At 40.4% G+C, this 13355-nt stretch overlaps 1 protein-coding gene across 3 annotated transcripts in view; it reads left to right on the top strand.

Annotated features, from left to right (window-relative positions):
• Window positions 1-639: 639 nt before the first annotated feature.
• Window positions 640-13355, top strand: part of LOC116463738 (arf-GAP with Rho-GAP domain, ANK repeat and PH domain-containing protein 2) — a 182333-nt gene continuing 169617 nt past the window's right edge. For 2 of the 3 annotated variants that reach the window (XM_058434826.1, XM_058434827.1), the window contains exon 1: window positions 640-764. The gene's annotated coding sequence lies outside the window, so the exon portion shown is untranslated. The other variant, XM_032146988.2, reaches the window with a different exon arrangement.

Genomic DNA, 13355 nt, shown 5'->3' on the forward strand with positions numbered 1-13355 from the left:
GGTAATGCCCTTGTCGCTCCGGGCTCCAGGGCGCGCCCCCGCAGCTTCCCCAGCGGGGTCTGACGCCTCCGGGCCGAGGTGCGCCAGGTGGCGAGGGTGCCAGGCGCGGCCAAGTCGCGGCGGTCTGAGTCAGTCACCCAACTATGCTGTGGAACCAGGGCGGCCGGCTGGGCCGCCCCCGCCGTTGAGCTCCGGCTTCCCCCGCGCGGGTCGCCTGCTCCCCGCCCCCGCGGGCAGAGAGGAAGCGGCGGCCGAGGCGAGGCGCGGGAGCACCTGAGCAAGGCGCGGGCGCCGGCTCGGCGTTTCCGGAGCTGAGCGCGGGTCCGCGGCCCGCGCTCCCCGCCTCCAGGTGCGGCGGCCGCGACACGCCGGCCCCATTAACAGCGCCGCCCGCGCGGCCGCCGCCAGGCAGCAGAGGCGGCTGCGGACAGCCGGCGGGGACCGGGAAGGAGGAGGCCTGGCGCCTCGGGCAGAGGGGCGAGGACCGAGCGCCCAAGGCTAGGAGAGACGCCGGCGCTGGGCTTCCCCGCCCCGCCTCACCTCGCTTTTCGAACTCCGCGACCGGCGCGCGAGGCGAGTACCCGGGGCCTCGGGAGGGCTGGGCCAGGATGGCCCCCGCCGGGGTGGGAGGACCCTGTCTGGAGGGGCTGGGGCTTTTCGACACTTCACCGGGTAAATTTCCTCAGCGCAAAGTGCTCGGCTCTGGTGTCCGCCCCTTGGATTTCGCTCCCGCGTGTGGGCGTCTGAAAGGAAACCAGAAGCCGGTAAGTGATCCAAGAACTCCGCTTCTGGGATTTGACCTGGGAGGGTGACGATCCGGATAGACAGCTAGACACTCCCTCCATTCCTTTCTCCCACCTCCAAATAAGAAGAAGCTGTAGTGAGTTTCAGGCACCAAGTTATTTACTCGGTAGAGATCTTGACTTTGCCCGGGTGTCTGTGCTGCCCCGCACCCTGCTTGTTAACCGCGTTAAGACGACTGGCCTGTTAATTAACTTTAATTACGATCATTTGGCCTCCACCTGCCTGAACCCGATACCTTGCACGGGAACCTGTATGATGTGAGTTTACCAGATTGATCTTTCTTGTTTACTTTTGGAGACAGTTCTCTTGGGAGAAGTGGTGTCCATCCTATTTAATAAAGTAAGTTTTATTGTATCTAATTCTGGCTTGTTTTCTTAAACACTTCTCCCACCTTGATGTGATCTTGAGTTATTTAGATTTGGGGAAAGGGTTCGTGGAATTATATAGCCTTTGATAATTAGAGGAAAATACAAGAAAATAAAGAAAATAAGCTAGTTTGTGTGGAATAATGACATCTTAGGCTGTTGTAAGTAGATATCCTGATAGCAAATTCTTTTTTTTTTCCTTTCTTTCTTTCTTTTTTTTTTTTTGCAAGCTTGTCCTTGAAGTAGGCTGCTCAGTAGAATACAGCCTTCGGTTTAAAAAAAATCAAGAAGTGTATTGAAAATAAGCTATTTTTGAAAGTACATTTAATAGGATGTCATTGTTATTACCCATAATAGTATTGTACTTACAAGCTCAGTATTGATTTCTCTGCACTTAAGCACTCTACACCCCCACGGGCTCATGGAACTTTGCCCATAAGTAATTGGAAGATAAAAAGGAAGCTAACTTTTTTTAAGGAAAAAGAAATACCTTTAAACTCTTTTTTTTTAAACTCTTATTTATGACTTCCATACACTTACAGGAGAAATATTGAGAGAAAATACTCATGACATTCTTTGTCCAACAACGTTTAAAGAAGAAAAAAAAGTGGGTCATGGAACTAGGCTAGGGTTAAGTGCAAATATCTTCCTGGCTTCTTTCCAAACATATTTAACACATACACATTTAAGGTGGTTCCTAACACGAAGAGTGTTTTATATAGATTTGTCAGTACTCAAAGATTTATTTGAATTAAAATGTACCTAGAGGGTAAGTGAGAGAGCTTGTTAAAACTTATTTATATGGATGTGCTTGTGTTTGTATTTTTTCCTTCGTCTGTAAACCTGTCAGATTTTATGTGGCTTGTCTGTAAAAGGAGAAGCTGATGGTACATTTAAAAACAAATTCTTGTTTTTCTAATATCACTGCAAGCTCCTTGCAGTGTAAGGCTCATGGATATGCAATAATACTTATCAGATCCAACTATTCTTGGATACTGTGGATAAGTATAGAACTCAGATTATAATGAATTACAGTTTTCTTAAGAACTTTTACATTAACACATTGAAACTATGAAGTTTTTAAAGTCTACTTAGGATTCTGGCTTATAGACATCATGATATATGAGAAGGTTTTTTTGTTGTTGTTGTTTTGTTTTGTTATTTTCTAACCCACCTCCCTGCAACTGTGAGAAAGTTTGGTGAAAGTGACTATCAAAATGCTAAGTATAAATAATAGTCATTGCTTTAATAGTTTTCTTTTAGCACACATTTCCACCTGCCCTCATTTATTTATTGACACATTTCTTGGATACAATCTTTGCACATGCTACATTGTAAGAATTTTGGGAATTCTTGAAATATTAATTAGGTAGAGAACTTCTTAATAATTTGGGAAATATGTCTTAGATTTGATCACATATGGTGGATGTGAGATTAGAGGCTATGAGACGCTATCTTGATATTTTCTGCAAAGTTCTGGACCTTGTAATTTATCATTTTAGTTATTACTTCTAAGTGTTGGCCAGATTAAATATGTAATGGTAGTTAAACCGTTTTGCTCACTTGTTTCTTCTTTAAATGAAACAGTACTCAATGGTGTTCTCCTCACGTGATCCTTTCTGGTTAGAAAGTTGTCCTGTGAAATTTTGTTTCAGTTTCTGTTCAGCGCAAGCTTACTTATTTACCCATGCTGCAGAGAAAACAAAGGAGGCCTGATTTGGGTTGAAGTAGTGGTTTAGGTGGCAGATTTGAGATTTTTTAGAGTTCCTGAGAACTCATGAAGGATGATGGGGCCACTTCTCTATGTATTTAAAACAATACTAAAATATAAAACCATGTGGAAATTAAGGTCATAAAATTGAATTTTTCTCACCATTACAATTTAAGTGCTTTTTTGGAGTATATCAAATTCTTTGCAAAAAGTTGTTTTTTTGTGGTGTCTTTGGTATTCTTTATTGGCACTTACTGAGTAATAATGAACTGATTGTTCATATACATGCCATTTACCTTTTCTTATAGTCATGTCTAATCTACCCTTTTAGATTGTAAACTCTTGGAGGGAAGACTGTATCTTCACTTTCTTTGTAGCCTTTAGCACTGTTGTCAAATGAGATAGTAGATGCTGCTATCTTGAACTCCAAATATCCCCCTCTCTTATCTTGGAGCGAGTAGTGTTGCTTAATATATATTGAATGAATACATGTTAAAAAATGGTCCAGTAAGGTAGGAGAAGTTTTCTGAAATGCCCTCTTTTTATATGAAAAAGAAACTTTGACAATTGCTAAACCAATAGGAATAAACTCTCAAACTCAGTTGGAAAAGAGGTCAGAGTGCTATTTATAAATGCAAAGAGAGGAAACACAGTAGGCTATTCTGAAACATCTGGTTGTTTGTCTAAAAATATGACTTACATTCAGAGAAATAGTGGAGTATACATTTATACAAAAGTTTTAAAATACTGCTTTTGTGGAAACTCTAGAAGAATAAATTATTCTCTGATATCCTAAGAATTATGGCTTCACCTTAGGGATCTCTCTCCATTAGAATTTTTAAAAATTCTTAAATCTTAGTGAATTAACTTAAAATCTGGATGGACAGCTTGAAAGACAAAAGACTTACAGAGGCTAAGGAAATTATCAAGCATTTAACTATTGCAATATTATCCAGAACACCTAAACCTAGGTATCTCCTATGCTACTAATATGTTCTTTTACTAAGTAAAGGAATTTGTACTTGTGGCCTTCACTGGATGGAAATTGATATTAAGTTTTAGTTTTTTTTTATTGTGGTTTTCAGATTGTACTATAAGTAAAATAATCAAAACATAGCTTAGACAATCCTTACTCCTTGATCAAAGCTATGAAATGATTTTGCCCAGAGCCTACCTATTTTCAGCTAAAATTTCCATTATTCTCCATCCAGAAGACACTAATTAAATGCTTGTTGCTTACCAGGCACTGTTCTAAGATTTTAATGCATATGCGCTCATTTCATCCTCAAAATATCCCCGTGAGGTACGCACTATTATTTTCCCTGCTTACAAATGACAACAATGAGGCTCAGGAAAAGAGAGGAATTCTCCCAAGGCCACACAGGTAGCACATGGCAGAGCTGGAATCCCTGGTAAATCACTGTGCTTTGTGTCCCAGGTGTTAAGTCTTCAGGTGGAATTGTCATTCTTACAACTCTAACTACATGTATATATTACTACATTAATAAAACTATGTTAACTGCTGCGTTAGGTGCATTGTGGGTTTATTAGAAGAATGATTTACAGTGATAATTTAAAGGAATGTAATATTACTATGCAGACCGAAGAATTCCATTCAAACCAAGTGCGATATAGTGGTATGAATGTGATTAAAGGCAATATTGTATACAATGGGTGAATTAATATTAGCCAACATTTATGGTGCAGTTGTAACTCACGTCAGGTATTCTTATATATGTTAAATATTTTACTTGTTTAATTCTAATAGAAATACTATACGATATGAGGTATATTACCCTCATTTTATAAATGACAAAAACAAGCTTCAGGGAAGTTAAATAACTTAAGTTACATAGTTAAAAAGTGGGGAAGCCTGGACTGGAATTCGGGCATTGTGCTATCTATACTACTGCCTGGGTGGAACTAATAAGGATTGAGGAGGGATGGGATAGGCAGGGAAGCCTCATGAATGTGGTGTTACCGTACTTGTAAGACTTGAATTGGCTCCCACCGGAGAGAAAAGAAAGTCCAGGTGTGTACAGGGAGTTCCATTTGAATAAGAGCTGAGAGACTGGCCCAAATCTTCTAGTCTGTCTTCTGATCTCTTTTTTTACTGGGTAAAAAGAACATATACTATAAAATTTACCATCTTATCATTTTAAAGTATATAGTTCAGTAACGCTAAGTATATTTACACTGCTGTGAAACAGATCTCCAGACCATTTCTGGTTGGTAGAACTGAAACTCTATGCTTGTTAAACAGCTCCTTACCTGTCTTCTCCTCTCTGTTAACCATGGTTCTACTTTCTCTGCATTTGACTACAGTAGATACCTTATGTAAGTGGAATCATGTATTTGTCTGTTTTATAACTGTTTTTTCACTTAGCATAATGACCCTCAAGGTTCATCTATATTTGAGCATGTGACAGTATTTATTCCTTTTTAAGGCTTCTTAGTATTTCATTTTGTGTGTATACCACACTTTATTTATCCATTCATCCATTCATAGATATCTGGGTTGCTTCCACTCCTTATCTACTTTTGCACCACATTTGAAGTTAAACCTTTAAGATCATAGTCAGGTATCTTTTTTGTATTAATACTTTCTCCTCCTCTTCTTTCTTTTTTTTTTTTTTTTTTTTTTTTGACAGCGTTTTTTCTTTTTCCCTGCGGTGGGGTGTTTTTGGTTCCCTCCAACCCCCCCCCCCAGGGTTCAAGCGATTCTCATGTCTCAGCCTCCTAAGTACCTGGGATTACAGGTGTGTGCCACCATGCCCAGCTCATTTTTGTGTTTTTAGTAGAGATGGGATTTTACCATGTTGGCCAGGCTGGTCTCAAACTCCTGACCTCAGGTGATCCACCCACCTTGGCCTCCCAAAGTGAGCTGGGATTGCAGGCGTGAGTCACCATGCCTGGCCTTAATGCTTTATTTTCTCGTCAAGCAGATTTGTTTTTGTTTTTGTTTTTTACCATAACCATTGACTTCATGTGGGCAGTGAATACTTATTTTGGTCATATTTGATTATTTGATTTTGGCTTCATATTGTTGCATTATATCAATTGTACTATAGTCCTGTGTTAGCTGTCTTTCTGCAGTGATAGATACAAAATAAATTTTAATAGACTAAATTCTACATTACCATTGCTTTATATAGGAATTACAAAGATGTTCTCCCTTAATTTGTCATTGGCTCTCAACTCTCAGGCAATTAAATGTAAATGAATGTAGGCTTCCAGGTTTAGCCACGTACATGGACACATATCAAACTTAAATGGTGTATAAAACTTGAATTTGCAAGATATGGTATATTTAAACAGCGTTTCCCTAGTGTGAATATACGCACTTATGAACAGCTAGACAAAGGAGAGGGAGACTATTAAGTCTTTGCTACATCTTTACTATTAAATCAATTTTATATCTACTATGAGGCATTGCAGTTTATAGCACAGGTTGTGGAGTCTGACTCGTGGAAACACTTAAGTTAGTGTTTCCACTGTTTATCTATTGCCTGATATTCAGCATGGGATTTTCCTCTCCTGCAGCTGTGAGGAGTAAATGAGATCCTACACCAATGGTTTGCAAACACTCCACAACTATTGGTTATTATTATTAGCAATGTAATTCTGAGGGAGAATGAAAGAAGATGGATGTGTTTTGGTGGGTGGGAAAGGAGTAGTGGTTGAGGTAGAGAACAGGGGGCAGAGGAGGTCAGAGCCTGTTAAGTGACCGCAATTTAAAGAGATGACCACATTGAGGGAACTGGGCTTCCTGTAAGGGGTTTCATGGGGCTGATGTTGCCACACACTAAGGTAAGTGAATGGATGGCGGAGGAGAGAGATGCCAAATGACCAGTTTTATACTTTTTCTAGGGGCTAAGCACTCAGACTAGAAAAATAAGTTAGCAGGCCTGGCCTTCATCCTTTTGCAGTCTGCTCTATACTGTGGGATGGAAGAATATAATCATAAGCATATTTTCTCTGAAACACTTCCTCTTTTACATGGTTCTGGGAAAGAGTCAAGTTGAACATGTCTTTATCTATACTTGGAGTGAATATCTTGATATTAGTTTGCTTGATGTGCAAATAACACGGTACCTATTTCTGTATTTTGTACCAAAGCAAAGGTGGTGTATTAGTCCATTTGTATTGCTATAAAGGAATACCTGAAACTGGGTATTTTATAAAGAAAACGGATTTATTTGGCTCACAGTTCTGCAGGCTGTACAAGCATGGAACTGGCATCCGCTCAGCTTCTGGTGAGGCCTCAGGAAGCTTACAATCATCGTGGAAGGCAAAGGGGAAGCTAGCATTATCAGATGCCAGGAAGGAGCAAGAGATGGAGGAGGTGCCAGGCTCTCTTGAACAAGCAGATCTTGCATGAACTCATAGAGAACTCACTCATTACCACAAGGACCACATAAACCATTCATCAGGGATCCACCCCCATGACTTCCCACTGGGAAGTCCCCTCCTGCTAGACCTACCTCCAACATCAGAGGTCACATTTCCACGTGAAATTTGGAGGGGACAAAACATCCAAACCATATCAGGTGGACTTCTAGAAGACCTGTACCCTCAGCTAATTAGTTCAGCATGTTGTCCATATGGAGAAGTCCAGTTTTCCAAGGAATTAGTGATTTCTCCACAATAAGTTTATTAGCAAATAATAATTTGTTATTTGATTTTGGCTTCATATTGTTGCCTTATATCAGCTGTACTGTAGTCCTGCATGAGCTGTCTTTCCACAATGATAGATGCAACAATAAATTTTGATAAACTAAATTCTATGTTACCACTGCTTTATATGGCAATTACAAAGATGTTCTCCCTTAATTTGTCATTGCCTCTTAACTCTTGGGCAGTTAAATGTAAACGTATGTAGACTTCTAGGTTTAGCCGTGTACATGGACGCACATCAAACTGAAGTGGTGTATTGCAGGGACACTTGAAGGCAGGGACACTTTTCTCTTTTATCATCTATAGTGTTGGGTACCATATTGGGAACTGATCAATTATAGAGAGTTGAAGGAATAAAAATCATACTTGAATTTTTTACCTTGGTACTATCGCAGAATGTCATAGTCACTTTCTCTGTCTACTGGTGTCACTTAGTCATTTGCTGGTCATTAAGACCAGCAAAAGCATTTTCTCATATATCTCTGAATCTAATCAAGGGATATAGTTCCAATCCATTGGAAACCACTGTTCTGGAATACAGCCAGCTCTCATTGTTATTGGAATTTGTAAGACTTATATTGATAATGTTGAAAAGTTTCATGATTCATTTAGCAGCCTAATTTGTAAATCTATATTTTTAAGCTTTTTTTCTTAGTTGTGTGATCCTCTGACTACTGTTAAGCCCATTTTCTCACAAAGTTTCTAACTTTGCTAAGAACATGTTTCTGATTTTTCAGTGGTATGCTCTCTTTTTGTTTTAATGGATTGATCATATGACTGATTCGATTGTACTGTGCTGTTTTCCATCCTGTAACATATAGTTAGGCAAAGGTGATTCTAGAAGTTGTCTCAATGACATCATGGTTTAATGAAGTAACCCATGGTTTTCAGTTGTTTGCTTTCCTTGTTCAACTTGGGGATTGATGACAAAGCTCCACTGATAATAGGTGATGGGGAGGGAGTTTGGGAGGGGCTTACTATAGTGGCCTTCCTTATTTGAGACATTAGGAGGGGGAAGCTTGTCCAACCCATTAATTCTTTTTTTGAGACAGGGTCTGGCTCTGTTGCCCAGACTGGAGTTCAGTGACGCAATCTCAGCTCACTGAAACCTCCTCCTCCTGAGCTCAAGCCATCCTCCCACCTCAGCCTTCTGAGTAGCTGGGACTACAGGTGTGCACCACCACACCCGGCTGATGTTTGTATATTTTGGTTAGAGACAGGGTTTCACCATGTCACCCAGGCTGTTCTGGAAATCCTGGGCTCAAGCAATCCACCCACCTCTGCCTCCCAAAGTGCTGCAATTACAAGCATGAGCCACCTCACCCAGCCTGGCCCAACCCATGTTTTTAAAAGTCCCACAGATGGTTTAGAATGTTTCTAACTGATACCTACTGCCCCACCGCTCACACTCACTCCTGATTTGAGGACCTCTGTTAATGGTTAGATGAATTGGAGAAATCTGTGCTTGAAATCAATCTGCTCCATACTAGCTTGGTTACTTAAATAGACAACATTTTAAAACAATGTGCACCTTCCACTTCTCATCTCAAAGCAAGGAAGAAGTTATTCAGCAAACATTTATTGAGCTGAGCAGTGAACAGTAGACAAGATCCCTGCCCTCTCAGAGCAGTCAACAGATATCAGCAGTAGTAGATGCCGTGGAGACAGATAAAGCAAGGATAAGGGATGATGAGTCACAAGACATGCTTGTATAGCATAGATTAGGGAGGGATCACCTGTCTGAAGAGGGTGCATTTGAGCAGAGACACACCAAAGTGATGGAGTGGCTGTGGAGACATACGTGTGTGCTGGAGAAGAAGGTTGGAAAGAGACAAGATCAAGAGGTAAGGTCTGAGGAAGGAACAGGAAGGAGGCTGGCCCTGAGGCTGTCAAGTGATGGAGGGGGAAAGTCAGGGAAGATTAAGTTTGGAAGTCATAGGGAGTGATAATGGTGTGACTTTTCTTATGGCATTAATTGTTCTGGCCCCTGCAGTGAGAGAATCTACTGTGTGGGGGAGAGGGGGCCAGGACAAAATCAGGAATATCGGTCTAAGAGGCTATTGCAGTGGTCTAAGAGAGAGATGATGGTGGCTTAGGCTAGGATGGGAGTGGGGGAGATAGGTAGTGTTACTGAATTGAGGATATAGTTTAAAGGCATAGCACAGTAAAGTAAAAAAGTGCTGTTTATTGAGTGATATGGTAAGCTGGGCACGTAGCAGGTGCTCCTAAATGTTACTTCCCTTTTATTGCCTCATGGAATTGGGTCAGCATAGCATGGGCAAATGCACAGCCACGTTTGTAATGCCAACTATTTATACATTCTCTAAACATGTACTGCATATACATGATGCACCATGCTTATAAGCATGTAATCTGGCATTTATTGTGCAGCTTATATGGGTTTGTCCTGTTGGCAGAGTTTATTATAATAAAATAATAGTGATAATGGCAGCACTTACTTAGCAATTTTAATGTCCAGTTGTTGTTATAGGTGCTGTGCATGTATTAACTCATTTAATTCTCACAGTAGCCTTATGAGGTAGGTACTAATATTACCATTATTTTTGACTAAGAAACTGAAGCACAGAGAAGTTAAATACACAAGATAATAAACCTAGTAAGTGGAGGAATTGGAATTCAACACAAGTTGTCTGGATTCAGAGTCTTGGCATTTATGTTACACTATCTATGGAATAGCAGAATATAGTTAAACACTTGCTATGGTCTGAATATATGTGTCCACCCCCTCACTCCCGATTTGTATGTTGAAACCTGACTGCCCAAGGGAATGGTATTAAGAGGTGGGGTTTGGGGGAGGTTATTAGGTCATGAGAGCAGAGCTCTCATGAATGGAATTGGTCTTCTCATAAGAGAGGCCTGAGGGAGCTTGTTTGTTTGCCCCTTGCCCTTCTGCCATGTGAGGACACATAGAAGGCATTATCTATGATGTATGCAGACACCTTGACCTTGGACTTCCTATCCTCCAGACCTCTGAGCAATGCACTTCTGTTGTTGATTAATTATCCAGTCTAAGGTACAGATGCTCCCCAACTTATTGTGGTTTGACTTGGGATTTTTCTACTTTATGATGGAGTGAATGTGATGCATTTGAGAGAAACCGCAATTCTCTAGTGATGCTGGGCAGTGGCAGCAAGCCCTGGCTCCCAGTCAGCCACGCGTTTTCAGTCTATAATATTTGCAGTATACAATGGGTTTATTGGGATGTATCTTCATTGTAAGTCCAAGAGCGTTCGTATTTTGTTAAATCAGTCCGAATGGACTAGGACAACACTCTAAGAAGTAAATAGTGTAGGAATACGGAGAAGAGGATGCATTTCTTGTACATTAGAACTCTTGTGAAGGAAAGTGTTTTAGACCTCAAAAAACAGAAAATTTAACTCTGGGGACGCAATGACTATAGTGGTGAAAATAATTATAGTGACGGAAGTGAATGTTTACTAAGCATCAGTACATGCTAGGCACTATGTGCAAGTCACTTATGATGGGTTATCTCATTTAATCCTCACCAATGCTAGGTACCCTGGATTATTTCCATTTTATGGGAAAGGAAATGGAGACATTGACATGGGCACGGGCCTTTGTTTACACTGCTAGAAAGTGAGGAGGTGGGATTTTAATTTAGTTTTACTGCAAACTTGTGTGCAGTATGTTAGGTGGGGGATTTTATCCAAGAGGAGTACAGTGATGAGCTTAGGCTCAGGTGGGCTGGTATAAAGCATGTTTGGGAAGCATCAAGAACTTAAAACTGTAATTACCACATTTTGTCACACATCCCAGTTATAATTGGAGAGTGTAACAAATGTAGACTCCTAGGACGCACAGCAGTTGTTGATGTACAGAAGATCCACAGATCAGTACCTGGAGGGTCACTGATCCAGGCTGTGGCATGCATGCCATAGACTGCCATTGGGGTTCAAAACATGAAGAGGTTCAATTTCGTATTAAGGAGCTTTCACATACTGGAATTTTATAATTGGGCATGCTCATCTCTGTGTATCTAGTGATGTGCTTGGGGCTAGAGCCTCTAGGAGAAGAACTGGATCTGTGAACACTCTTGGGTGTTCAGACAGTTAAAATGTCAGGCAATTGGAGGACAGAGTTGACATTAACGTGCAGAGAGGATTTTAGAGCTGTGGGAGGGAGCCTTTTCCATGGCATGAAAAGGAATCAGATTCATTAACCATATTCAGCATGTTGAGTGATAGAGATGGTTTTGGGTAGAGCTTTTGGTATATCTTTCTTTGATTTGACCACCTAGGAAGTATATATGTATCTGCCAGAGAAAGAAAAGGGCTGTGTATTAAAACAAAAATACACACATACATACCAAAAAACTAATACAATAGGCTTCTCAATCTCTTCTGCCATTTTTATCAGCCTCTCTCACATCTCTTAAACATGTTCCAAGTGCTTTGCAAAGCTCTAGTATAGAAATTATAGATGTATGTTAAGGAAGGAGTGATTCATTCTATTTTGAGGGGTTGATAAGATGCCTTCACAGAGGAGGTAATACTTGCCTGTTTATAATTTTAAATGGTGCTTAAGAAAGCAGATAGATTGTATGCAAAAAGGTGTGGAGCTGCTAAACAGTTTGTTGCCTCAGGGAAATAATTGACAAGAGTGGACTAAAGTGAATGAAGGATGTTGGTAGAGTGTTTGGCAAGGGTTGAATATGAGCTTGTAGTTGATACATAGGAATACCTGTCTCATAGGAAATATGAGCATGGTGTCTGACACATAATTGCTGTTTACATCAATAGCACCTGCTATTATTATTGTTAGAGACAAAAATGTGATTTGGCACTATAAGCAATATCAGCATAGACTTTATCTAGTTGAGCATGTGGAGTTACATACCAAATTTGTGTGTTTGATAGTTCACTGACTGATACATGGAGACTGGGCTGAGAGATTTGTTCAGAGACCCTTGCAGTAATCCATGCAAAAGATGTCATGAGGTTCGGAACCATGGCAAAAGCAGTGAGTATGGAGAAGTATATTAGTCAGTTCAGCTGCTATGACAAAATACCACAGGCTATGTAGCTTAAACCACATAAATTTATTTTCTGACAGCTCTGGAGGTTGAGAAGTCCAAGATCCATTTGCCAGCTGATAAGTTTCCTAGTGAGATTCCTCTTCCTAGCTTACAGATAGCCACCTCTTCCCTGTGTCCTTACATAGAGGGCTCTGGGCCTGGGGGAAAGAAAACTCTCTGGTGTCTCATAAGAAACTAATCCTGTCTTATCAAGGTCCCATCCTGATGACCTCATTTAACCTTAATTACCTCCTTGGAGGCCCTGTCTCCAAGTACAGTCACAGTAAAGGTTAGGGCTTCAAGATAGGAATTTTGAGAGGACATAATTCTATCAGTAGCAAGGAGTAACATCGGTAGCTCACCTAATTCCTTGAGTGTGGTGGATAATACAAAGGTGTACTTGGAAATACAGTCTAGGCTTTAGATTTGGGGTAGGGACAGATCAGGAGGTTTCTTGGTGTGAGTGTGTGTATGTATTTTATTAAAATTGTTTTTCTCCTATTAAGGTTTTTGTGGACGGGGTAAGCAAAACTATGACTTTTTATAATTTATTCTACTTCAGAAGGAAAATGCTTCTAATCTCTCAAGTTATTGGCCAATTTATCATGTTTATAAATTCTAAAGTGGCTGAATACATTATGTCCACTTATTGTTCCATTGGTAGTAATTATTTCCATCCTGTGATAATGTTAGTAAAAATAGACAATACACTTGTTGCAAAATAATTGTGTAGAAAAAGAGT

Source organism: Hylobates moloch, unplaced genomic scaffold (assembly GCF_009828535.3).
Source record: "Hylobates moloch isolate HMO894 unplaced genomic scaffold, HMol_V3 SCAFFOLD_56, whole genome shotgun sequence".
In the NCBI taxonomy this organism is placed as follows: Eukaryota; Metazoa; Chordata; class Mammalia; order Primates; family Hylobatidae; genus Hylobates; species Hylobates moloch.